Below are 24,081 nucleotides of genomic sequence, written 5' to 3' on the forward strand. Positions count from 1 at the left end.
AGGGAGTGTAGCGAATATTCACCAGATTGATTCCAGGGATGGCAGGACTGACATGAAGAAAGACTGGATCGACTAGGCTTATACTCGCTGGAATTTAGAAGAATGAGAGGGGAGCTCCAAGAAACATTTAAAATTTGGTCGGGAATGGACAGGTTTGATGGCGTAAAAAGGTTCCCGCAGTCCGAATAAAGGAAGCCCAGTACCAGCGGTCACTGTCTAAGGATAAAGTGTAAACCATTTAGCACCGACACGAGGAGAATCTTCTTCACTCAGATCAATGTGAACCTGTGGAATTCTGTACCACAGAAAGATGTGGAAGCCAGTTGGATAGATATACTCAAAAGAGAGTGAGATATGGCCCTTAGGGCTAAAGTGATCAAGGGGCATGGAGAGAAATCAGGAAGGGGAAGTGAAGTTGCATGCTCAGCCATGATCATATTGAATGGTGGTGCTGGCTGGAAGGGACGAATGGCCTACTCCTGCACCAATTTCTATGTTTCTATGTTTCTATCTTCAGAATATGAGGTGATTTGTTGTTCTTCGCCTTTTATTAGCAAAAATTAAACACTAATTGCACTATCTTTAAACTTGAATGTGCTCGTAATGTGAGCATTGGTGGTTCAGGGGTAGAGTTCTCGCCTCCCACGCGGGAGACCCGGGTTCGGTTCCCGGCCAATGCAGTGTTTATGGAAGTATTTCAGAAAGCGTGTATTTAAAAATTAAACTTCCCGACTGTTTCAAGAGCGGACACAGAGAGGAGCGGCTGTTAAATGAGCGTGGGCACAGATATCCTTCGGTATAAAGAGCGGGAGCAGTGAGGATCGCTTGTAACGTGAGGGAGTAAAGGATTTGAGTTATTTTTTAAATAGCACGAGCAGAGGGAAGCGGCAATTTAAAAAGCGAGAACACACAGGAGTGGCTGTTTGCAGCACGGCAGCAGAGATGAGCGGGTGTTGAAAGAGCGGGAGCAAGTCTGGGCGGCAGTTTAATAAGGAGGAGCAGAAAGGAGCGGCGGTACCGTTTCCTCGAGCTGTGGCGATTTTCAATAATTCCATCAATGTAATATCTCCAACTTTGCAAATCACACCAAGCTGGGTTGCAGTGCGAGCTGCTCGGAGGCTGCAGCGGAATTGGACAGATTAGGTGGATGGCAGATGCCATATAATGAAGATAAGTGTGAGTTTATCCACTTTGGTGGCAAAACCTTGAAGGTAGAATGTTATCTGAATGTTGACCGATTTGTAAAAGCGGAGGGGTATTGAGACCTGGGTATTTTGGTACATCAGTCGTTGAAGTCATTCATACATACAGGTACAGCATGCAGTAAAGGAAGCCAAATGTCATGCTGGCCTTGATAGCGAGGAGATTAGGGTATCGGAGCATGGAGACTTGTACAGCACCTTGCTGAGACCAGACCTTGAGTATTGTGTGCAGTTATGATCATCTAATCTGAGGAAGGACATTCTTGCTTTTGAGGGAGTGTAGCGAATATTCACCAGATTGATTCCAGGGATGGCAGGACTGACATGAAGAAAGACTGGATCGACTAGGCTTATACTCGCTGGAATTTAGAAGAATGAGAGGGGAGCTCATAGAAACATTTAAAATTTGGTCGGGAATGGACAGGTTTGATGGCGTAAAAAGGTTCCCGCATTCCGAATAAAGGAAGCCCAGCACCAGCGGTCACTGTCTAAGGATAAAGTGTAAACCATTTAGGAGCGACACGAGGAGAATCTTCTTCACTCAGATCATTGTGAACCTGTGGAATTCTGTGCCACAGAAAGATGTGGAAGCCAGTTGGATAGATATACTCAAAAGAGAGTGAGATATGGCCCTTACGGCTAAAGTGATCAAGGGGCATGGAGAGAAATCAGGAAGGGGAAGTGAAGTTGCATGCTCAGCCATGATCATATTGAAAGGTGGTGCTGGCTGGAAGGGACGAATGGCCTACTCCTGCACCTACTTTCTAAGTTTCTATGTTTCTATCTTCAGAATATGAGGTGCTTTGTTGTTCTTCGCCTTTTATTAACAAAAATTAAACACTAATTGCACTATCTTTAAACTTGAATGTGCTCGTAATGTGAGCATTGATGGTTCAGGGGTAGAATTCTCGCCTCCCACGCGGGAGACCCGGGTTCGATTCCCGGCCAATGCAGTGTTTATGGAAGTATTTCAGAAAGCGTGTATTTAAAAATTAAACTTCCCGACTGTTTCAAGAGCGGACACAGAGAGGAGCGGCTGTGAAATGAGCGTGGGCACAGATATCCTTCGGTATAAAGAGCGGGAGCAGTGAGGATCGCTTGTAACGTGAGGGAGTAAAGGATTTGAGTTATTTTTTAAATAGCACGAGCAGAGGGAAGCGGCAATTTAAAAAGCGAGAACACACAGGAGTGGCTGTTTGCAGCACGGCAGCAGAGATGAGCGGGTGTTGAAAGAGCGGGAGCAAGTCTGGGCGGCAGTTTAATAAGGAGGAGCAGAAAGGAGCGGCGGTACCGTTTCCTCGAGCTGTGGCGATTTTCAATAATTCCATCAATGTAATATCTCCAACTTTGCAAATCACACCAAGCTGGGTTGCAGTGCGAGCTGCTCGGAGGCTGCAGCGGAATTGGACAGATTAGGTGGATGGCAGATGCCATATAATGAAGATAAGTGTGAGTTTATCCACTTTGGTGGCAAAACCTTGAAGGTAGAATGTTATCTGAATGTTGACCGATTTGTAAAAGCGGAGGGGTATTGAGACCTGGGTATTTTGGTACATCAGTCGTTGAAGTCATTCATACATACAGGTACAGCATGCAGTAAAGGAAGCCAAATGTCATGCTGGCCTTGATAGCGAGGAGATTAGGGTATCGGAGCATGGAGACTTGTACAGCACCTTGCTGAGACCAGACCTTGAGTATTGTGTGCAGTTATGATCATCTAATCTGAGGAAGGACATTCTTGCTTTTGAGGGAGTGTAGCGAAAATTCACCAGATTGATTCCAGGGATAGCAGGACTGACATGAAGAAAGACTGGATCGACTAGGCTTATACTCGCTGGAATTTAGAAGAATGAGAGGGGAGCTCATAGAAACATTTAAAATTTGGTCGGGAATGGACAGGTTTGATGGCGTAAAAAGGTTCCCGCATTCCGAATAAAGGAAGCCCAGCACCAGCGGTCACTGTCTAAGGATAAAGTGTAAACCATTTAGGAGCGACACGAGGAGAATCTTCTTCACTCAGATCATTGTGAACCTGTGGAATTCTGTGCCACAGAAAGATGTGGAAGCCAGTTGGATAGATATACTCAAAAGACAGTGAGATATGGCCCTTACGGCTAAAGTGATCAAGGGGCATGGAGAGAAATCAGGAAGGGGAAGTGAAGTTGCATGCTCAGCCATGATCATATTGAAAGGTGGTGCTGGCTGGAAGGGACGAATGGCCTACTCCTGCACCTACTTTCTAAGTTTCTATGTTTCTATCTTCAGAATATGAGGTGCTTTGTTGTTCTTCGCCTTTTATTAACAAAAATTAAACACTAATTGCACTATCTTTAAACTTGAATGTGCTCGTAATGTGAGCATTGATGGCTCAGGGGTAGAATTCTCGCCTCCCACGCGGGAGACCCGGGTTCGATTCCCGGCCAATGCAGTGTTTATGGAAGTATTTCAGAAAGCGTGTATTTAAAAATTAAACTTCCAGACTGTTTCAAGAGCGGACACAGAGAGGAGCGGCTGTGAAATGAGCGTGGGCACAGATATCCTTCGGTATAAAGAGCGGGAGCAGTGAGGATCGCTTGTAACGTGTGAGGGAGTAAAGGATTTGAGTTATTTTTCAAATAGCACGAGCAGAGGGAAGCGGCAATTATAAAGCAAGAACACACAGGAGTGGCTGTTGCAGCACGGCAGCAGAGATGAGCGTGTGTTGAAAGAGCGGGAGCAAGTCTGGGCGGCAGTTTAATAAGGAGGAGCAGAAAGGAGCGGCGGTACCGTTTCCTCGAGCTGTGGCGATTTTCAATAATTCCATCAATGTAATATCTCCAACTTTGCAAATCACACCAAGCTGGGTTGCAGTGCGAGCTGCTCGGAGGCTGCAGCGGAATTGGACAGATTAGGTGGATGGCAGATGCCATATAATGAAGATAAGTGTGAGTTTATCCACTTTGGTGGCAAAACCTTGAAGGTAGAATGTTATCTGAATGTTGACCGATTTGTAAAAGCGGAGGGGTATTGAGACCTGGGTATTTTGGTACATCAGTCGTTGAAGTCATTCATACATACAGGTACAGCATGCAGTAAAGGAAGCCAAATGTCATGCTGGCCTTGATAGCGAGGAGATTAGGGTATCGGAGCATGGAGACTTTTACAGCACCTTGCTGAGACCAGACCTTGAGTATTGTGTGCAGTTATGATCATCTAATCTGAGGAAGGACATTCTTGCTTTTGAGGGAGTGTAGCGAATATTCACCAGATTGATTCCAGGGATGGCAGGACTGACATGAAGAAAGACTGGATCGACTAGGCTTATACTCGCTGGAATTTAGAAGAATGAGAGGGGAGCTCCAAGAAACATTTAAAATTTGGTCGGGAATGGACAGGTTTGATGGCGTAAAAAGGTTCCCGCAGTCCGAATAAAGGAAGCCCAGTACCAGCGGTCACTGTCTAAGGATAAAGTGTAAACCATTTAGGACCGACACGAGGAGAATCTTCTTCACTCAGATCAATGTGAACCTGTGGAATTCTGTACCACAGAAAGATGTGGAAGCCAGTTGGATAGATATACTCAAAAGAGGGTGAGATATGGCCCTTAGGGCTAAAGTGATCAAGGGGCATGGAGAGAAATCAGGAAGGGGAAGTGAAGTTGCATGCTCAGCCATGATCATATTGAATGGTGGTGCTGGCTGGAAGGGACGAATGGCCTACTCCTGCACCTACTTTCTAAGTTTCTATGTTTCTATCTTCAGAATATGAGGTGCTTTGTTGTTCTTCGCCTTTTATTAACAAAAATTAAACACTAATTGCACTATCTTTAAACTTGAATGTGCTCGTAATGTGAGCATTGGTGGTTCAGGGGTAGAATTCTCGCCTCCCACGCGGGAGACCCGGGTTCGATTCCTGGCCAATGCAGTGTTTATGGAAGTATTTCAGAAAGCGTGTATTTAAAAATTAAACTTCCCGACTGTTTCAAGAGCGGACACAGAGAGGAGCGGCTGTTAAATGAGCGTGGGCACAGATATCCTTCGGTATAAAGAGCGGGAGCAGTGAGGATCGCTTGTAACGTGAGGGAGTAAAGGATTTGAGTTATTTTTTAAATAGCACGAGCAGAGGGAAGCGGCAATTTAAAAAGCGAGAACACACAGGAGTGGCTGTTTGCAGCCCGGCAGCAGAGATGAGCGGGTGTTGAAAGAGCGGGAGCAAGTCTGGGCGGCAGTTTAATAAGGAGGAGCAGAAAGGAGCGGCGGTACCGTTTCCTCGAGCTGTGGCGATTTTCAATAATTCCATCAATGTTATATCTCCAACTTTGCAAATCACACCAAGCTGGGTTGCATTGCGAGCTGCTAGGAGGCTGCAGCGGAATTGGACAGATTAGGTGGATGGCAGATGCCATATAATGAAGATAAGTGTGAGTTTATCCACTTTGGTGGCAAAACCTTGAAGGTAGAATGTTATCTGAATGTTGACCGATTTGTAAAAGCGGAGGGGTATTGAGACCTGGGTATTTTGGTACATCAGTCGTTGAAGTCATTCATACATACAGGTACAGCATGCAGTAAAGGAAGCCAAATGTCATGCTGGCCTTCATAGCGAGGAGATTAGGGTATCGGAGCATGGAGACTTGTACAGCACCTTGCTGAGACCAGACCTTGAGTATTGTGTGCAGTTATGATCATCTAATCTGAGGAAGGACATTCTTGCTTTTGAGGGAGTGTAGCGAATATTCACCAGATTGATTCCAGGGATGGCAGGACTGACATGAAGAAAGACTGGATCGACTAGGCTTATACTCGCTGGAATTTAGAAGAATGAGAGGGGAGCTCCAAGAAACATTTAAAATTTGGTCGGGAATGGACAGGTTTAATGGCGTAAAAAGGTTCCCGCAGTCCGAATAAAGGAAGCCCAGTACCAGCGGTCACTGTCTAAGGATAAAGTGTAAACCATTTAGGACCGACACGAGGAGAATCTTCTTCACTCAGATCAATGTGAACCTGTGGAATTCTGTACCACAGAAAGATGTGGAAGCCAGTTGGATAGATATACTCAAAAGAGAGTGAGATATGGCCCTTAGGGCTAAAGTGATCAAGGGGCATGGAGAGAAATCAGGAAGGGGAAGTGAAGTTGCATGCTCAGCCATGATCATATTGAATGGTGGTGCTGGCTGGAAGGGACGAATGGCCTACTCCTGCACCAATTTCTAAGTTTATATGTTTCTATCTTCAGAATATGAGGTGATTTGTTGTTCTTCGCCTTTTATTAGCAAAAATTAAACACTAATTGCACTATCTTTAAACTTGAATGTGCTCGTAATGTGAGCATTGGTGGTTCAGGGGTAGAGTTCTCGCCTCCCACGCGGGAGACCCGGGTTCGATTCCCGGCCAATGCAGTGTTTATGGAAGTATTTCAGAAAGCGTGTATTTAAAAATTAAACTTCCCGACTGTTTCAAGAGCGGACACAGAGAGGAGCGGCTGTCAAATGAGCGGGGGCACAGATATCCTTCGGTATAAAGAGCGGGAGCAGTGAGGATCGCTTGTAACGTGAGGGAGTAAAGGATTTGAGTTATTTTTCAAATAGCACGAGCAGAGGGAAGCGGCAGTTTAAAAAGCGAGAACACACAGGAGTGGCTGTTTGCAGCACGGCAGCAGAGATGAGCGGGTGTTGAAAGAGCGGGAGCAAGTCTGGGCGGCAGTTTAATAAGGAGGAGCAGAAAGGAGCGGCGGTACCGTTTCCTCGAGCTGTGGCGATTTTCAATAATTCCATCAATGTAAAATCTCCAACTTTGCAAATCACACCAAGCTGGGTTGCATTGCGAGCTGCTAGGAGGCTGCAGCGGAATTGGACAGATTAGGTGGATGGCAGATGCCATATAATGAAGATAAGTGTGAGTTTATCCACTTTGGTGGCAAAACCTTGAAGGTAGAATGTTATCTGAATGTTGACCGATTTGTAAAAGCGGAGGGGTATTGAGACCTGGGTATTTTGGTACATCAGTCGTTGAAGTCATTCATACATACAGGTACAGCATGCAGTAAAGGAAGCCAAATGTCATGCTGGCCTTCATAGCGAGGAGATGAGGGTATCGGAGCATGGAGACTTGTACAGCACCTTGCTGAGACCAGACCTTGAGTATTGTGTGCAGTTATGATCATCTAATCTGAGGAAGGACATTCTTGCTTTTGAGGGAGTGTAGCGAATATTCACCAGATTGATTCCAGGGATGGCAGGACTGACATGAAGAAAGACTGGATCGACTAGGCTTATACTCGCTGGAATTTAGAAGAATGAGAGGGGAGCTCCAAGAAACATTGAAAATTTGGTCGGGAATGGACAGGTTTAATGGCGTAAAAAGGTTCCCGCAGTCCGAATAAAGGAAGCCCAGTACCAGCGGTCACTGTCTAAGGATAAAGTGTAAACCATTTAGGACCGACACGAGGAGAATCTTCTTCACTCAGATCAATGTGAACCTGTGGAATTCTGTACCACAGAAAGATGTGGAAGCCAGTTGGATAGATATACTCAAAAGAGAGTGAGATATGGCCCTTAGGGCTAAAGTGATCAAGGGGCATGGAGAGAAATCAGGAAGGGGAAGTGAAGTTGCATGCTCAGCCATGATCATATTGAATGGTGGTGCTGGCTGGAAGGGACGAATGGCCTACTCCTGCACCAATTTCTAAGTTTATATGTTTCTATCTTCAGAATATGAGGTGATTTGTTGTTCTTCGCCTTTTATTAACAAAAATTAAACACTAATTGCACTATCTTTAAACTTGAATGTGCTTGTAATGTGAGCATTGGTGGTTCAGGGGTAGAGTTCTCGCCTCCCACGCGGGAGACCCGGGTTCGATTCCCGGCCAATGCAGTGTTTATGGAAGTATTTCAGAAAGCGTGTATTTAAAAATTAAACTTCCCGACTGTTTCAAGAGCGGACACAGAGAGGAGCGGCTGTCAAATGAGCGGGGGCACAGATATCCTTCGGTATAAAGAGCGGGAGCAGTGAGGATCGCTTGTAACGTGAGGGAGTAAAGGATTTGAGTTATTTTTCAAATAGCACGAGCAGAGGGAAGCGGCAGTTTAAAAAGCGAGAACACACAGGAGTGGCTGTTTGCAGCACGGCAGCAGAGATGAGCGGGTGTTGAAAGAGCGGGAGCAAGTCTGGGCGGCAGTTTAATAAGGAGGAGCAGAAAGGAGCGGCGGTACCGTTTCCTCGAGCTGTGGCGATTTTCAATAATTCCATCAATGTAAAATCTCCAACTTTGCAAATCACACCAAGCTGGGTTGCATTGCGAGCTGCTAGGAGGCTGCAGCGGAATTGGACAGATTAGGTGGATGGCAGATGCCATATAATGAAGATAAGTGTGAGGTTATCCACTTTGGTGGCAAAACCTTGAAGGTAGAATGTTATCTGAATGTTGACCGATTTGTAAAAGCGGAGGGGTATTGAGACCTGGGTATTTTGGTACATCAGTCGTTGAAGTCATTCATACATACAGGTACAGCATGCAGTAAAGGAAGCCAAATGTCATGCTGGCCTTGATAGCGAGGAGATTAGGGTATCGGAGCATGGAGACTTGTACAGCACCTTGCTGAGACCAGACCTTGAGTATTGTGTGCAGTTATGATCATCTAATCTGAGGAAGGACATTCTTGCTTTTGAGGGAGTGTAGCGAATATTCACCAGATTGATTCCAGGGATGGCAGGACTGACATGAAGAAAGACTGGATCGACTAGGCTTATACTCGCTGGAATTTAGAAGAATGAGAGGGGAGCTCCAAGAAACATTTAAAATTTGGTCGGGAATGGACAGGTTTGATGGCGTAAAAAGGTTCCCGCAGTCCGAATAAAGGAAGCCCAGTACCAGCGGTCACTGTCTAAGGATAAAGTGTAAACCATTTAGCACCGACACGAGGAGAATCTTCTTCACTCAGATCAATGTGAACCTGTGGAATTCTGTACCACAGAAAGATGTGGAAGCCAGTTGGATAGATATACTCAAAAGAGAGTGAGATATGGCCCTTAGGGCTAAAGTGATCAAGGGGCATGGAGAGAAATCAGGAAGGGGAAGTGAAGTTGCATGCTCAGCCATGATCATATTGAATGGTGGTGCTGGCTGGAAGGGACGAATGGCCTACTCCTGCACCAATTTCTAAGTTTCTATGTTTCTATCTTCAGAATATGAGGTGATTTGTTGTTCTTCGCCTTTTATTCGCAAAAATTAAACACTAATTGCACTATCTTTAAACTTGAATGTGCTCGTAATGTGAGCATTGGTGGTTCAGGGGTAGAGTTTTCGCCTCCCACGCGGGAGACCCGGGTTCGGATCCCGGCCAATGCAGTGTTTATGGAAGTATTTCAGAAAGCGTGTATTTAAAAATTAAACTTCCCGACTGTTTCAAGAGCGGACACAGAGAGGAGCGGCTGTTAAATGAGCGTGGGCACAGATATCCTTCGGTATAAAGAGCGGGAGCAGTGAGGATCGCTTGTAACGTGAGGGAGTAAAGGATTTGAGTTATTTTTTAAATAGCACGAGCAGAGGGAAGCGGCAATTTAAAAAGCGAGAACACACAGGAGTGGCTGTTTGCAGCACGGCAGCAGAGATGAGCGGGTGTTGAAAGAGCGGGAGCAAGTCTGGGCGGCAGTTTAATAAGGAGGAGCAGAAAGGAGCGGCGGTACCGTTTCCTCGAGCTGTGGCGATTTTCAATAATTCCATCAATGTAATATCTCCAACTTTGCAAATCACACCAAGCTGGGTTGCAGTGCGAGCTGCTCGGAGGCTGCAGCGGAATTGGACAGATTAGGTGGATGGCAGATGCCATATAATGAAGATAAGTGTGAGTTTATCCACTTTGGTGGCAAAACCTTGAAGGTAGAATGTTATCTGAATGTTGACCGATTTGTAAAAGCGGAGGGGTATTGAGACCTGGGTATTTTGGTACATCAGTCGTTGAAGTCATTCATACATACAGGTACAGCATGCAGTAAAGGAAGCCAAATGTCATGCTGGCCTTGATAGCGAGGAGATTAGGGTATCGGAGCATGGAGACTTGTACAGCACCTTGCTGAGACCAGACCTTGAGTATTGTGTGCAGTTATGATCATCTAATCTGAGGAAGGACATTCTTGCTTTTGAGGGAGTGTAGCGAATATTCACCAGATTGATTCCAGGGATGGCAGGACTGACATGAAGAAAGAGTGGATCGACTAGGCTTATACTCGCTGGAATTTAGAAGAATGAGAGGGGAGCTCATAGAAACATTTAAAATTTGGTCGGGAATGGACAGGTTTGATGGCGTAAAAAGGTTCCCGCATTCCGAATAAAGGAAGCCCAGCACCAGCGGTCACTGTCTAAGGATAAAGTGTAAACCATTTAGGAGCGACACGAGGAGAATCTTCTTCACTCAGATCATTGTGAACCTGTGGAATTCTGTGCCACAGAAAGATGTGGAAGCCAGTTGGATAGATATACTCAAAAGAGAGTGAGATATGGCCCTTACGGCTAAAGTGATCAAGGGGCATGGAGAGAAATCAGGAAGGGGAAGTGAAGTTGCATGCTCAGCCATGATCATATTGAAAGGTGGTGCTGGCTGGAAGGGACGAATGGCCTACTCCTGCACCTACTTTCTAAGTTTCTATGTTTCTATCTTCAGAATATGAGGTGCTTTGTTGTTCTTCGCCTTTTATTAACAAAAATTAAACACTAATTGCACTATCTTTAAACTTGAATGTGCTCGTAATGTGAGCATTGATGGTTCAGGGGTAGAATTCTCGCCTCCCACGCTGGAGACCCGGGTTCGATTCCCGGCCAATGCAGTGTTTATGGAAGTATTTCAGAAAGCGTGTATTTAAAAATTAAACTTCCCGACTGTTTCAAGAGCGGACACAGAGAGGAGCGGCTGTGAAATGAGCGTGGGCACAGATATCCTTCGGTATAAAGAGCGGGAGCAGTGAGGATCGCTTGTAACGTGAGGGAGTAAAGGATTTGAGTTATTTTTTAAATAGCACGAGCAGAGGGAAGCGGCAATTTAAAAAGCGAGAACACACAGGAGTGGCTGTTTGCAGCACGGCAGCAGAGATGAGCGGGTGTTGAAAGAGCGGGAGCAAGTCTGGGCGGCAGTTTAATAAGGAGGAGCAGAAAGGAGCGGCGGTACCGTTTCCTCGAGCTGTGGCGATTTTCAATAATTCCATCAATGTAATATCTCCAACTTTGCAAATCACACCAAGCTGGGTTGCAGTGCGAGCTGCTCGGAGGCTGCAGCGGAATTGGACAGATTAGGTGGATGGCAGATGCCATATAATGAAGATAAGTGTGAGTTTATCCACTTTGGTGGCAAAACCTTGAAGGTAGAATGTTATCTGAATGTTGACCGATTTGTAAAAGCGGAGGGGTATTGAGACCTGGGTATTTTGGTACATCAGTCGTTGAAGTCATTCATACATACAGGTACAGCATGCAGTAAAGGAAGCCAAATGTCATGCTGGCCTTGATAGCGAGGAGATTAGGGTATCGGAGCATGGAGACTTGTACAGCACCTTGCTCAGACCAGACCTTGAGTATTGTGTGCAGTTATGATCATCTAATCTGAGGAAGGACATTCTTGCTTTTGAGGGAGTGTAGCGAATATTCACCAGATTGATTCCAGGGATGGCAGGACTGACATGAAGAAAGACTGGATCGACTAGGCTTATACACGCTGGAATTTAGAAGAATGAGAGGGGAGCTCCAAGAAACATTTAAATTTGGTCGGGAATGGACAGGTTTGATGGCGTAAAAAGGTTCCCGCAGTCCGAATAAAGGAAGCCCAGTACCAGCGGTCACTGTCTAAGGATAAAGTGTAAACCATTTAGGACCGACACGAGGAGAATCTTCTTCACTCAGATCAATGTGAACCTGTGGAATTCTGTACCACAGAAAGATGTGGAAGCCAGTTGGATAGATATACTCAAAAGAGAGTGAGATATGGCCCTTACGGCTAAAGTGATCAAGGGGCATGGAGAGAAATCAGGAAGGGGAAGTGAAGTTGCATGCTCAGCCATGATCATATTGAATGGTGGTGCTGGCTGGAAGGGACGAATGGCCTACTCCTGCACCTACTTTCTAAGTTTCTATGTTTCTATCTTCAGAATATGAGGTGCTTTGTTGTTCTTCGCCTTTTATTAACAAAAATTAAACACTAATTGCACTATCTTTAAACTTGAATGTGCTCGTAATGTGAGCATTGGTGGTTCAGGGGTAGAATTCTCGCCTCCCACGCGGGAGACCCGGGTTCGATTCCTGGCCAATGCAGTGTTTATGGAAGTATTTCAGAAAGCGTGTATTTAAAAATTAAACTTCCCGACTGTTTCAAGAGCGGACACAGAGAGGAGCGGCTGTTAAATGAGCGTGGGCACAGATATCCTTCGGTATAAAGAGCGGGAGCAGTGAGGATCGCTTGTAACGTGAGGGAGTAAAGGATTTGAGTTATTTTTCAAATAGCACGAGCAGAGGGAAGCGGCAATTTAAAAAGCGAGAACACACAGGAGTGGCTGTTTGCAGCACGGCAGCAGAGATGAGCGGGTGTTGAAAGAGCGGGAGCAAGTCTGGGCGGCAGTTTAATAAGGAGGAGCAGAAAGGAGCGGCGGTACCGTTTCCTCGAGCTGTGGCGATTTTCAATAATTCCATCAATGTAATATCTCCAACTTTGCAAATCACACCAAGCTGGGTTGCAGTGCGAGCTGCTCGGAGGCTGCAGCGGAATTGGACAGATTAGGTGGATGGCAGATGCCATATGATGAAGATAAGTGTGAGTTTATCCACTTTGGTGGCAAAACTTTGAAGGTAGAATGTTATCTGAATGTTGACCGATTTGTAAAAGCGGAGGGGTATTGAGACCTGGGTATTTTGGTACATCAGTCGTTGAAGTCATTCATACATACAGGTACAGCATGCAGTAAAGGAAGCCAAATGTCATGCTGGCCTTGATAGCGAGGAGATTAGGGTATCGGAGCATGGAGACTTGTACAGCACCTTGCTGAGACCAGACCTTGAGTATTGTGTGCAGTTATGATCATCTAATCTGAGGAAGGACATTCTTGCTTTTGAGGGAGTGTAGCGAATATTCACCAGATTGATTCCAGGGATGGCAGGACTGACATGAAGAAAGACTGGATCGACTAGGCTTATACTCGCTGGAATTTAGAAGAATGAGAGGGGAGCTCATAGAAACATTTAAAATTTGGTCGGGAATGGACAGGTTTGATGGCGTAAAAAGGTTCCCGCATTCCGAATAAAGGAAGCCCAGCACCAGCGGTCACTGTCTAAGGATAAAGTGTAAACCATTTAGGAGCGACACGAGGAGAATCTTCTTCACTCAGATCATTGTGAACCTGTGGAGTTCTGTGCCACAGAAAGATGTGGAAGCCAGTTGGATAGATATACTCAAAAGAGAGTGAGATATGGCCCTTACGGCTAAAGTGATCAAGGGGCATGGAGAGAAATCAGGAAGGGGAAGTGAAGTTGCATGCTCAGCTATGATCATATTGAATGGTGGTGCTGGCTGGAAGGGACGAATGGCCTACTCCTGCACCTACTTTATAAGTTTCTATGTTTCTATCTTCAGAATATGAGGTGCTTTTTGTTCTTCGCCTTTTATTAACAAAAATTAAACACTAATTGCACTATCTTTAAACTTGAATGTGCTCGTACTGTGAGCATTGATGGTTCAGGGGTAGAATTCTCGCCTCCCACGCGGGAGACCCGGGTTCGATTCCCGGCCAATGCAGTGTTTATGGAAGTATTTCAGAAAGCGTGTATTTAAAAATTAAACTTCCCGACTGTTTCAAGAGCGGACACAGAGAGGAGCGGCTGCTAAATGAGCGTGGGCACAGATATCCTTCGGTATAAAGAGCGGGAGCAGTGAGGATCGCTTGTAACGTGAGGGAGTAAAGGATTTGAGTTATTTTTCAAATAGCACGAGCAGAGGGAAGCGGCAATTTAAAAAGCGAGAACACACAGGAGTGGCTGTTTGCAGAACGGCAGCAGAGATGAGCGGGTGTTGAAAGAGCGGGAGCAAGTCTGGGCGGCAATTTAATAAGTAGGAGCAGAAAGGAGCGGCGGTACCGTTTCCTCGAGCTGTGGCGATTTTCAATAATTCCATCAATGTAATATCTCCAACTTTGCAAATCACACCAAGCTGGGTTGCAGTGCGAGCTGCTCGGAGGCTGCAGCGGAATTGGACAGATTAGGTGGATGGCAGATGCCATATGATGAAGATAAGTGTGAGTTTATCCACTTTGGTGGCAAAACTTTGAAGGTAGAATGTTATCTGAATGTTGACCGATTTGTAAAAGCGGACGGGTATTGAGACCTGGGTATTTTGGTACATCAGTCGTTGAAGTCATTCATACATACAGGTACAGCATGCAGTAAAGGAAGCCAAATGTCATGCTGGCCTTGATAGCGAGGAGATTAGGGTATCGGAGCATGGAGACTTGTACAGCACCTTGCTGAGACCAGACCTTGAGTATTGTGTGCAGTTATGATCATCTAATCTGAGGAAGGACATTCTTGCTTTTGAGGGAGTGTAGCGAATATTCACCAGATTGATTCCAGGGATGGCAGGACTGACATGAAGAAAGACTGGATCGACTAGGCTTATACTCGCTGGAATTTAGAAGAATGAGAGGGGAGCTCATAGAAACATTTAAAATTTGGTCGGGAATGGACAGGTTTGATGGCGTAAAAAGGTTCCCGCATTCCGAATAAAGGAAGCCCAGCACCAGCGGTCACTGTCTAAGGATAAAGTGTAAACCATTTAGGAGCGACACGAGGAGAATCTTCTTCACTCAGATCATTGTGAACCTGTGGAGTTCTGTGCCACAGAAAGATGTGGAAGCCAGTTGGATAGATATACTCAAAAGAGAGTGAGATATGGCCCTTACGGCTAAAGTGATCAAGGGGCATGGAGAGAAATCAGGAAGGGGAAGTGAAGTTGCATGCTCAGCTATGATCATATTGAATGGTGGTGCTGGCTGGAAGGGACGAATGGCCTACTCCTGCACCTACTTTATAAGTTTCTATGTTTCTATCTTCAGAATATGAGGTGCTTTTTGTTCTTCGCCTTTTATTAACAAAAATTAAACACTAATTGCACTATCTTTAAACTTGAATGTGCTCGTACTGTGAGCATTGATGGTTCAGGGGTAGAATTCTCGCCTCCCACGCGGGAGACCCGGATTCGATTCCAGGCCAATGCAGTGTTTATGGAAGTATTTCAGAAAGCGTGTATTTAAAAATTAAACTTCCCGACTGTTTCAAAGCGTACACAGAGAGGAGCGGCTGTTAAATGAGCGGGGGCACAGATATCCTTCGGTATAAAGATTGGGAGCAGTGAGGATCGCTTGCAACGTGAGGGACCAAAGGATTTGAGTTATTTTTCAAACAGCACGAGCAGAGGGAAGCGGCAATTTAAAAAGCGAGAACACACAGGAGTGGCTGTTTGCAGCACGGCAGCAGAGATGAGCGGGTGTTGAAAGAGCGGGAGCAAGTCTGGGCGGCAGTTTAATAAGGAGGAGCAGAAAGGAGCGGCGGTACCGTTTCCTCGAGCTGTGGCGATTTTCAATAATTCCATCAATGTAATATCTCCAACTTTGCAAATCACACCAAGCTGGGTTGCATTGCGAGCTGCTAGGAGGCTGCAGCGGAATTGGACAGATTCGGTGGATGGCAGATGCCATATAATGAAGATAAGTGTGAGGTTATCCACTTTGGTGGCAAACCTTGAAGGTAGAATGTTATCTGAATGTTGACCGATTTGTAAAAGCGGAGGGGTATTGAGACCTGGGTATTTTGGTACATCAGTCGTTGAAGTCATTCATACATACAGGTACAGCATGCAGTAAAGGAAGCCAAGTGTCATGCTGGCCTTCATAGCGAGGAGATTAGGGTATCGGAGCATGGTGACTTGTACAGCACCTTGCTGAGACCAGACCTTGAGTATTGTGTGCAGTTATGATCATCTAATCTGAGGAAGGACATTCTTGCTTTTGAGGGAGTGTAGCGAATATTCACCAGATTGATTCCAGGGATGGCAGGACTGACATGAAGAAAGACTGGATCGACTAGGATTATACTCGCTGGAATTTAGAAGAATGAGAGGGGAGCTCACAGAAACATTTAAAATTTGGTCGGGAATGGACAGGTTTGATGGCGTAAAAAGGTTCCCGCATTCCGAATAAAGGAAGCCCAGCACCAGCGGTCACTGTCTAAGGATAAAGTGTAAACCATTTAGGACCGACACGAGGAGAATCTTCTTCACTCAGATCATTGCGAACCTGTGGAATTCTGTGCCACAGAAAGATGTGGAAGCCAGTTGGATAGATATACTCAAAAGAGAGTGAGATATGGCCCTTACGGCTAAAGTGATCAAGGGGCATGGAGAGAAATCAGGAAGGGGAAGTGAAGTTGCATGCTCAGCCATGATCATATTGAATGGTGGTGCTGTCTGGAAGGGACGAATGGCCTACTCCTGCACCTACTTTCTAAGTTTCTATGTTTCTATCTTCAGAATATGAGGTGTTTTGTTGTTCTTCGCCTTTTATTAACAAAAATTAAACATTAATTGCACTATCTTTAAACTTGAATGTGCTCGTCATGTGAGCATTGGTGGCTCAGAGGTAGAATTCTCGCCTCCCACGCGGGAGACCCGGGTTCGATTCCCGGCCAATGCAGTGTTTATGGAAGTATTTCAGAAAGGGCGTATTTAAAAATTAAACTTCCCGACTGTTTCAAGAGCGGACACAGAGAGGAGCGGCTGTTAAATGAGCGTGGGCACAGATATCCTTCGGTATAAAGAGCGGGAGCAGTGAGGATCGCTTGTAAAGTGAGGGAGTAAAGGATTTGAGTTATTTTTCAAATAGCACGAGCAGAGGGAAGCGGCAATTTTAAAAGCGAAAACACACAGGATGGCTGTTTGCAGCACGGCAGCAGAGATGAGCGGGTGTTGAAAGAGCGGGAGCAAGTCTGGGCGGCAGTTTAATAAGGAGGAGCAGAAAGGAGCGGCGGGTACCGTTTCCTCGAGCTGTGGCGATTTTCAATAATTCCATCAATGTAATATCTCCAACTTTGCAAATCACACCAAGCTGGGTTGCAGTGCGAGCTGCTCGGAGGCTGCAGCGGAATTGGACAGATTAGGTGGATGGCAGATGCCATATAATGAAGATAAGTGTGAGTTTATCCACTTTGGTGGCAAAACCTTGAAGGTAGAATGTTATCTGAATGTTGACCGATTTGTAAAAGCGGAGGGGTATTGAGACCTGGGTATTTTGTTACATCGGTCATTGAAGTCATTCATACATACAGCTACAGCATGCAGTAAAGGAAGCCAAGTGTCATGCTGGCCTTCATAGCGAGGAGATTAGGGTATCGGAGCATGGAGACTTGTACAGCACCTTGCTGAGACCAGACCTTGAGTATTGTGTGCAGTTATGATCATCTAATCTGAGGAAGGACATTCTTGCTTTTGAGGGAGTGTAGCGAATATTCACCAGATTGATTCCAGGGATGGCAGGACTGACATGAAGAAAGACTGGATCGACGAGGATTATACTCGCTGGAATTTAGAAGAATGAGAGGGGAGCTCACAGAAACATTTAAAATTTGGTCGGGAATGGACAGGTTTGATGGCGTAAAAAGGTTCCCGCAATCCGAATAAAGGAAGCCCAGCACCAGCGGTCACTGTCTAAGGATAAAGTGTAAACCATTTAGGACCGACACGAGGAGAATCTTCTTCACTCAGATCATTGCGAACCTGTGGAATTCTGTGCCACAGAAAGATGTGGAAGCCAGTTGGATAGATATACTCAAAAGAGAGTGAGATATGGCCCTTACGGCTAAAGTGATCAAGGGGCATGGAGAGAAATCAGGAAGGGGAAGTGAAGTTGCATGCTCAGCCATGATCATATTGAATGGTGGTGCTGGCTGGAAGGGACGAATGGCCTACTCCTGCACCTACTTTCTAAGTTTCTATGTTTCTATCTTCAGAATATGAGGTGCTTTGTTGTTCTTCGCCTTTTATTAACAAAAATTAAACACTAATTGCACTATCTTTAAACTTGAATGTGCTCGTAATGTGAGCATTGGTGGCTCAGAGGTAGAATTCTCGCCTCCCACGCGGGAGACCCGGGTTCGATTCCCGGCCAATGCAGTGTTTATGGAAGTATTTCAGAAAGGGCGTATTTAAAAATTAAACTTCCCGACTGTTTCAAGAGCGGACACAGAGAGGAGCGGCTGTTAAATGAGCGTGGGCACAGATATCCTTCGGTATAAAGAGCGGGAGCAGTGAGGATCGCTTGTAACGTGAGGGAGTAAACGATTTGAGTTATTTTTCAAATAGCACGAGCAGAGGGAAGCGGCAATTTAAAAAGCGAGAACACACAGGAGTGGCTGTTTGCAGCACGGCAGCAGAGATGAGCGGGTGTTGAAAGAGCGGGAGCAAGTCTGGGCGGCAGTTTAATAAGGAGGAGCAGAAAGGCGCGGCGGCACCGTTTCCTCGAGCTGTGGCGATTTTCAATAATTCCATCAATGTGATATCTCCAACTTTGCAAATCACACCAAGCTGGGTTGCAGTGCGAGCTGCTCGGAGGCTGCAGCGGAATTGGACAGATTAGGTGGATGGCAGATGCCATATAATGAAGATAAGTGTGAGTTTATCCACTTTGGTGGCAAAACCTTGAAGGTAGAATGTTATCTGAATGTTGAGCGATTTGTAAAAGCGGAGGGGTATTGAGACCTGGGTATTTTGGTACATCAGTCGTTGAAGTCATTCATACATACAGGTACAGCATGCAGTAAAGGAAGCCAAATGTCATGCTGGCCTTGATAGCGAGGAGATTAGGGTATCGGAGCATGGAGACTTGTACAGCACCTTGCTGAGACCAGACCTTGAGTATTGTGTGCAGTTATGATCATCTAATCTGAGGAAGGACATTCTTGCTTTTGAGGGAGTGTAGCGAATATTCACCAGATTGATTCCAGGGATGGCAGGACTGACATGAAGAAAGACTGGATCGACTAGGCTTATACTCGCTGGAATTTAGAAGAATGAGAGGGGAGATCCAAGAAACATTTAAAATTTGGTCGGGAATGGACAGGTTTGATGGCGTAAAAAGCTTCCCGCAGTCCGAATAATGGAAGCCTAGTACCAGCGGTCACTGTCTAAGGATAAAGTGTAAACCATTTAGGACCGACACGAGGAGAATCTTCTTCACTCAGATCAATGTGAACCTGTGGAATTCTGTACCACAGAAAGATGTGCAAGCCAGTTGGATAGATATACTCAAAAGAGAGTGAGATATGGCCCTTAGGGCTAAAGTGATCAAGGGGCATGGAGAGAAATCAGGAAGGGGAAGTGAAGTTGCATGCTCAGCCATGATCATATTGAATGGTGGTGCTGGCTGGAAGGGACGAATGGCCTACTCCTGCACCAATTTCTAAGTTTCTATGTTTCTATCTTCAGAATATGAGGTGATTTGTTGTTCTTCGCCTTTTATTAGCAAAAATTAAACACTAATTGCACTATCTTTAAACTTGAATGTGCTCGTAATGTGAGCATTGGTGGTTCAGGGGTAGAGTTCTCGCTTCCCACGCGGGTGACCCGGGTTCGATTCCCGGCCAATGCAGTGTTTATGGAAGTATTTCAGAAAGCGTGTATTTAAAAATTAAACTTCCCGACTGTTTCAAAGCGTACACAGAGAGGAGCGGCGGTTAAATGAGCGGGGGCACAGATATCCTTCGGTATAAAGAGCGGGAGCAGTGAGGATCGCTTGTAACGTGAGGGAGTAAAGGATTTGAGTTATTTTTCAAATAGCACGAGCAGAGGGAAGCGGCAATTTAAAAAGCGAGAACACACAGGATGGCTGTTTGCAGCACGGCAGCAGAGATGAGCGGGTGTTGAAAGAGCGGGAGCAAGTCTGGGCGGCAGTTTAATAAGGAGGAGCAGAAAGCAGCGGCGGTACCGTTTCCTCGAGCTGTGGCGATTTTCAATAATTCCATCAATGTAATATCTCCAACTTTGCAAATCACACTAAGCTGGGTTGCAGTGCGAGCTGCTCGGAGGCTGCAGCGGAATTGGACAGATTAGGTGGATGGCAGATGCCATATAATGAAGATAAGTGTGAGTTTATCCACTTTGGTGGCAAAACCTTGAAGGTAGAATGTTATCTGAATGTTGACCGATTTGTAAAAGCGGAGGGGTATTGAGACCTGGGTATTTTGGTACATCAGTCGTTGAAGTCATTCATACATACAGGTACAGCATGCAGTAAAGGAAGCCAAATGTCATGCTGGCCTTGATAGCGAGGAGATTACGGTATCGGAGCATGGAGACTTGTACAGCACCTTGCTGAGACCAGACCTTGAGTATTGTGTGCAGTTATGATCATCTAATCTGAGGAAGGACATTCTTGCTGTTGAGGGAGTGTAGCGAATATTCACCAGATTGATTCCAGGGATGTCAGGACTGCATGAAGAAAGACTGGATCGACTCGTCTTACACTCGCTGGAATTTAGAAGAATGAGAGGGGAGCTCATAGAAACATTTAAAATTTTGTCGGGAATGGACAGGTTTGATGGCGTAAAAAGGTTCCCGCAGTCCGAATAAAGGAAGCCCAGTACCAGCGGTCACTGTCTAAGGATAAAGTGTAAACCATTTAGGACCGACACGAGGAGAATCTTCTTCACTCAGATCATTGTGAACCTGTGGAATTCTGTACCACAGAAAGATGTGGAAGCCAGTTGGATAGATATACTCAAAAGAGAGTGAGATATGGCCCTTACGGCTAAAGTGATCAAGGGGCATGGAGAGAAATCAGGAAGGAGAAGTGAAGTTGCATGCTCAGCCATGATCATTTTGAATGGTGGTGCTGGCTGGAAGGGACGAATGGCCTACTCCTGCACCAATTTCTAAGTTTCTATGTTTCTATCTTCAGAATATGAGATGCTTTGTTGTTCTTCGCCTTTTATTAGCAAAAATTAAACACTAATTGCACTATCTTTAAACTTGAATGTGCTCGTAATGTGAGCATTGGTGGTTCAGGGGTAGAGTTCTCGCCTCCCACGCGGGAGACCCGGGTTCGATTCCCGGCCAATGCAGTGTTTATGGAAGTATTTCAGAAAGCGTGTATTTAAAAATTAAACTTCCCGACTGTTTCAAGAGCGGACACAGAGAGGAGCGGCTGTTAAATGAGCGTGGGCACAGATATCCTTCGGTATAAAGAGCGGGAGCAGTGAGGATCGCTTGTAACGTGAGGGAGGAAAGGATTTGAGTTATTTTTCAAATAGCACGAGCAGAGGGAAGCGGCAATTTAAAAAGCGAGAACACACAGGAGTGGCTGTTTGCAGCACGGCAGCAGAGATGAGCGGGTGTTGAAAGAGCGGGAGCAAGTCTGGGCGGCAGTTTAATAAGGAGGAGCAGAAAGGAGCGGCGGTACCGTTTCCTCGAGCTGTGGCGATTTTCAATAATTCCATCAATGTAATATCTCCAACTTTGCAAATCACACCAAGCTGGGTTGCATTGCGAGCTGCTTGGAGGCTTCAGCCGAATTGGACAGATTCGGTGGATGGCAGATGCCATATAATGAAGATAAGTGTGAGGTTATCCACTTTGGTGGCAAAACCTTGAAGGTAGAATGTTATCTGAATGTTGACCGATTTGTAAAAGTGGAGGGGTATTGAGACCTGGGTATTTTGGTACATCAGTCGTTGAAGTCATTCATACATACAGGTACAGCATGCAGTAAAGGAAGCCAAATGTCATGCTGGCCTTCATAGCGAGGAGATTAGGGTATCGGAGCATGGAGACTTGTACAGCACCTTGCTGAGACCAGACCTTGAGTATTGTGTGCAGTTATGATCATCTAATCTGAGGAAGGACATTCTTGCTTTTGAGGGAGTGTAGCGAATATTCACCAGATTGATTCCAGGGATGGCAGGACTGACATGAAGAAAGACTGGATCGACTAGGCTTATACTCGCTGGAATTTAGAAGAATGAGAGGGGAGCTCATAGAAACATTTAAAATTTGGTCGGGAATGGACAGGTTTGATGGCGTAAAAAGGTTCCCGCATTCCGAATAAAGGAAGCCCAGCACCAGCGGTCACTGTCTAAGGATAAAGTGTAAACCATTTAGGACCGACACGAGGAGAATCTTCTTCACTCAGATCATTGTGAACCTGTGGAATTCTGTGCCACAGAAAGATGTGGAAGCCAGTTGGATAGATATACTCAAAAGAGAGTGAGATATGGCCCTTACGGCTAAAGTGATCAAGGGGCATGGAGAGAAATCAGGAAGGGGAAGTGAAGTTGCATGCTCAGCCATGATCATATTGAATGGTGGTGCTGGCTGGAAGGGACGAATGGCCTACTCCTGCACCTACTTTCTAAGTTTCTATGTTTCTATCTTCAGAATATGAGGTGCTTTGTTGTTCTTCGCCTTTTATTAACAAAAATTAAACACTAATTGCACTATCTTTAAACTTGAATGTGCTCGTAATGTGAGCATTGGTGGTTCAGGGGTAGAATTCTCGCCTCCCACGCGGGAGACCCGGGTTCGATTCCTGGCCAATGCAGTGTTTATGGAAGTATTTCAGAAAGCGTGTATTTAAAAATTAAACTTCCCGACTGTTTCAATAGCGGACACAGAGAGGAGCGGCTGTTAAATGAGCGTGGGCACAGATATCCTTCGGTATAAAGAGCGGGAGCAGTGAGGATCGCTTGTAACGTGAGGGAGTAAAGGATTTGAGTTATTTTTCAAATAGCACGAGCAGAGGGAAGCGGCAATTTAAAAAGCGAGAACACACAGGAGTGGCTGTTTGCAGCACGGCAGCAGAGATGAGCGGGTGTTGAAAGAGCGGGAGCAAGTCTGGGCGGCAGTTTAATAAGGAGGAGCAGAAAGGAGCGGCGGTACCGTTTCCTCGAGCTGTGGCGATTTTCAATAATTCCATCAATGTAATATCTCCAACTTTGCAAATCACACCAAGCTGGGTTGCAGTGCGAGCTGCTCGGAGGCTGCAGCGGAATTGGACAGATTAGGTGGATGGCAGATGCCATATAATGAAGATAAGTGTGAGTTTATCCACTTTGGTGGCAAAACCTTGAAGGTAGAATGTTATCTGAATGTTGACCGATTTGTAAAAGCGGAGGGGTATTGAGACCTGGGTATTTTGGTACATCAGTCGTTGAAGTCATTCATACATACAGGTACAGCATGCAGTAAAGGAAGCCAAATGTCATGCTGGCCTTGATAGCGAGGAGATTACGGTATCGGAGCATGGAGACTTGTACAGCACCTTGCTGAGACCAGACCTTGAGTATTGTGTGCAGTTATGATCATCTAATCTGAGGAAGGACATTCTTGCTTTTGAGGGAGTGTAGCGAATATTCACCAGATTGATTCCAGGGATGGCAGGACTGACATGAAGAAAGACTGGATCGACTAGGCTTATACTCGCTGGAATTTAGAAGAATGAGAGGGGAGCTCATAGAAACATTTAAAATTTGGTCGGCGATGGACAGATTTGATGGCGTAAAAAGGTTCCCGCATTCCGAATAAAGGAAGCCCAGCACCAGCGGTCACTGTCTAAGGATAAAGTGTAAACCATTTAGGAGCGACACGAGGAGAATCTTCTTCACTCAGATCATTGTGAACCTGTGGAATTCTGTGCCACAGAAAGATGTGGAAGCCAGTTGGATAGATATACTCAAAAGAGAGTGAGATATGGCCCTTACGGCTAAAGTGATCAAGGGGCATGGAGAGAAATCAGGATAGGGAAGTGAAGTTGCATGCTCAGCCATGATCATATTGAATGGTGCTGCTGGCTGGAAGGGACGAATGGCCTACTCCTGCACCAATTTCTAA

At 45.6% G+C, this 24,081-nt stretch overlaps 15 non-coding genes across 15 annotated transcripts; all 15 read left to right on the forward strand.

Moving 5' to 3' along the window:
* Nucleotides 1-609: 609 nt before the first annotated feature.
* trnag-ccc (transfer RNA glycine (anticodon CCC)) lies at nucleotides 610-680 on the forward strand. Its single transcript has one exon. It is a non-coding gene; the product is annotated as a tRNA-Gly (tRNA).
* A 1,404-nt stretch (nucleotides 681-2,084) lies between these two features.
* Nucleotides 2,085-2,155, forward strand: trnag-ccc (transfer RNA glycine (anticodon CCC)). The gene has a single exon. It is a non-coding gene; the product is annotated as a tRNA-Gly (tRNA).
* A 1,404-nt stretch (nucleotides 2,156-3,559) lies between these two features.
* trnag-ccc (transfer RNA glycine (anticodon CCC)) lies at nucleotides 3,560-3,630 on the forward strand. The gene has a single exon. It is a non-coding gene; the product is annotated as a tRNA-Gly (tRNA).
* Nucleotides 3,631-5,034: 1,404 nt separating this feature from the next.
* Nucleotides 5,035-5,105, forward strand: trnag-ccc (transfer RNA glycine (anticodon CCC)). Its single transcript has one exon. It is a non-coding gene; the product is annotated as a tRNA-Gly (tRNA).
* A 1,403-nt stretch (nucleotides 5,106-6,508) lies between these two features.
* trnag-ccc (transfer RNA glycine (anticodon CCC)) lies at nucleotides 6,509-6,579 on the forward strand. Its single transcript has one exon. It is a non-coding gene; the product is annotated as a tRNA-Gly (tRNA).
* Nucleotides 6,580-7,982: 1,403 nt separating this feature from the next.
* trnag-ccc (transfer RNA glycine (anticodon CCC)) lies at nucleotides 7,983-8,053 on the forward strand. The gene has a single exon. It is a non-coding gene; the product is annotated as a tRNA-Gly (tRNA).
* Nucleotides 8,054-9,456: 1,403 nt separating this feature from the next.
* Nucleotides 9,457-9,527, forward strand: trnag-ccc (transfer RNA glycine (anticodon CCC)). The gene has a single exon. It is a non-coding gene; the product is annotated as a tRNA-Gly (tRNA).
* Nucleotides 9,528-10,931: 1,404 nt separating this feature from the next.
* trnag-ccc (transfer RNA glycine (anticodon CCC)) lies at nucleotides 10,932-11,002 on the forward strand. The gene has a single exon. It is a non-coding gene; the product is annotated as a tRNA-Gly (tRNA).
* Nucleotides 11,003-12,405: 1,403 nt separating this feature from the next.
* Nucleotides 12,406-12,476, forward strand: trnag-ccc (transfer RNA glycine (anticodon CCC)). The gene has a single exon. It is a non-coding gene; the product is annotated as a tRNA-Gly (tRNA).
* Nucleotides 12,477-13,879: 1,403 nt separating this feature from the next.
* Nucleotides 13,880-13,950, forward strand: trnag-ccc (transfer RNA glycine (anticodon CCC)). The gene has a single exon. It is a non-coding gene; the product is annotated as a tRNA-Gly (tRNA).
* A 2,876-nt stretch (nucleotides 13,951-16,826) lies between these two features.
* Nucleotides 16,827-16,897, forward strand: trnag-ccc (transfer RNA glycine (anticodon CCC)). Its single transcript has one exon. It is a non-coding gene; the product is annotated as a tRNA-Gly (tRNA).
* A 1,404-nt stretch (nucleotides 16,898-18,301) lies between these two features.
* On the forward strand, nucleotides 18,302-18,372 carry trnag-ccc (transfer RNA glycine (anticodon CCC)). Its single transcript has one exon. It is a non-coding gene; the product is annotated as a tRNA-Gly (tRNA).
* A 1,403-nt stretch (nucleotides 18,373-19,775) lies between these two features.
* On the forward strand, nucleotides 19,776-19,846 carry trnag-ccc (transfer RNA glycine (anticodon CCC)). The gene has a single exon. It is a non-coding gene; the product is annotated as a tRNA-Gly (tRNA).
* Nucleotides 19,847-21,246: 1,400 nt separating this feature from the next.
* trnag-ccc (transfer RNA glycine (anticodon CCC)) lies at nucleotides 21,247-21,317 on the forward strand. Its single transcript has one exon. It is a non-coding gene; the product is annotated as a tRNA-Gly (tRNA).
* A 1,404-nt stretch (nucleotides 21,318-22,721) lies between these two features.
* trnag-ccc (transfer RNA glycine (anticodon CCC)) lies at nucleotides 22,722-22,792 on the forward strand. The gene has a single exon. It is a non-coding gene; the product is annotated as a tRNA-Gly (tRNA).
* The last annotated feature ends 1,289 nt before the right edge of the window (nucleotides 22,793-24,081 follow it).

This window comes from Pristiophorus japonicus, chromosome 25, assembly GCF_044704955.1.
Source record: "Pristiophorus japonicus isolate sPriJap1 chromosome 25, sPriJap1.hap1, whole genome shotgun sequence".
NCBI lineage: Eukaryota > Metazoa > Chordata > Chondrichthyes > Pristiophoridae > Pristiophorus > Pristiophorus japonicus.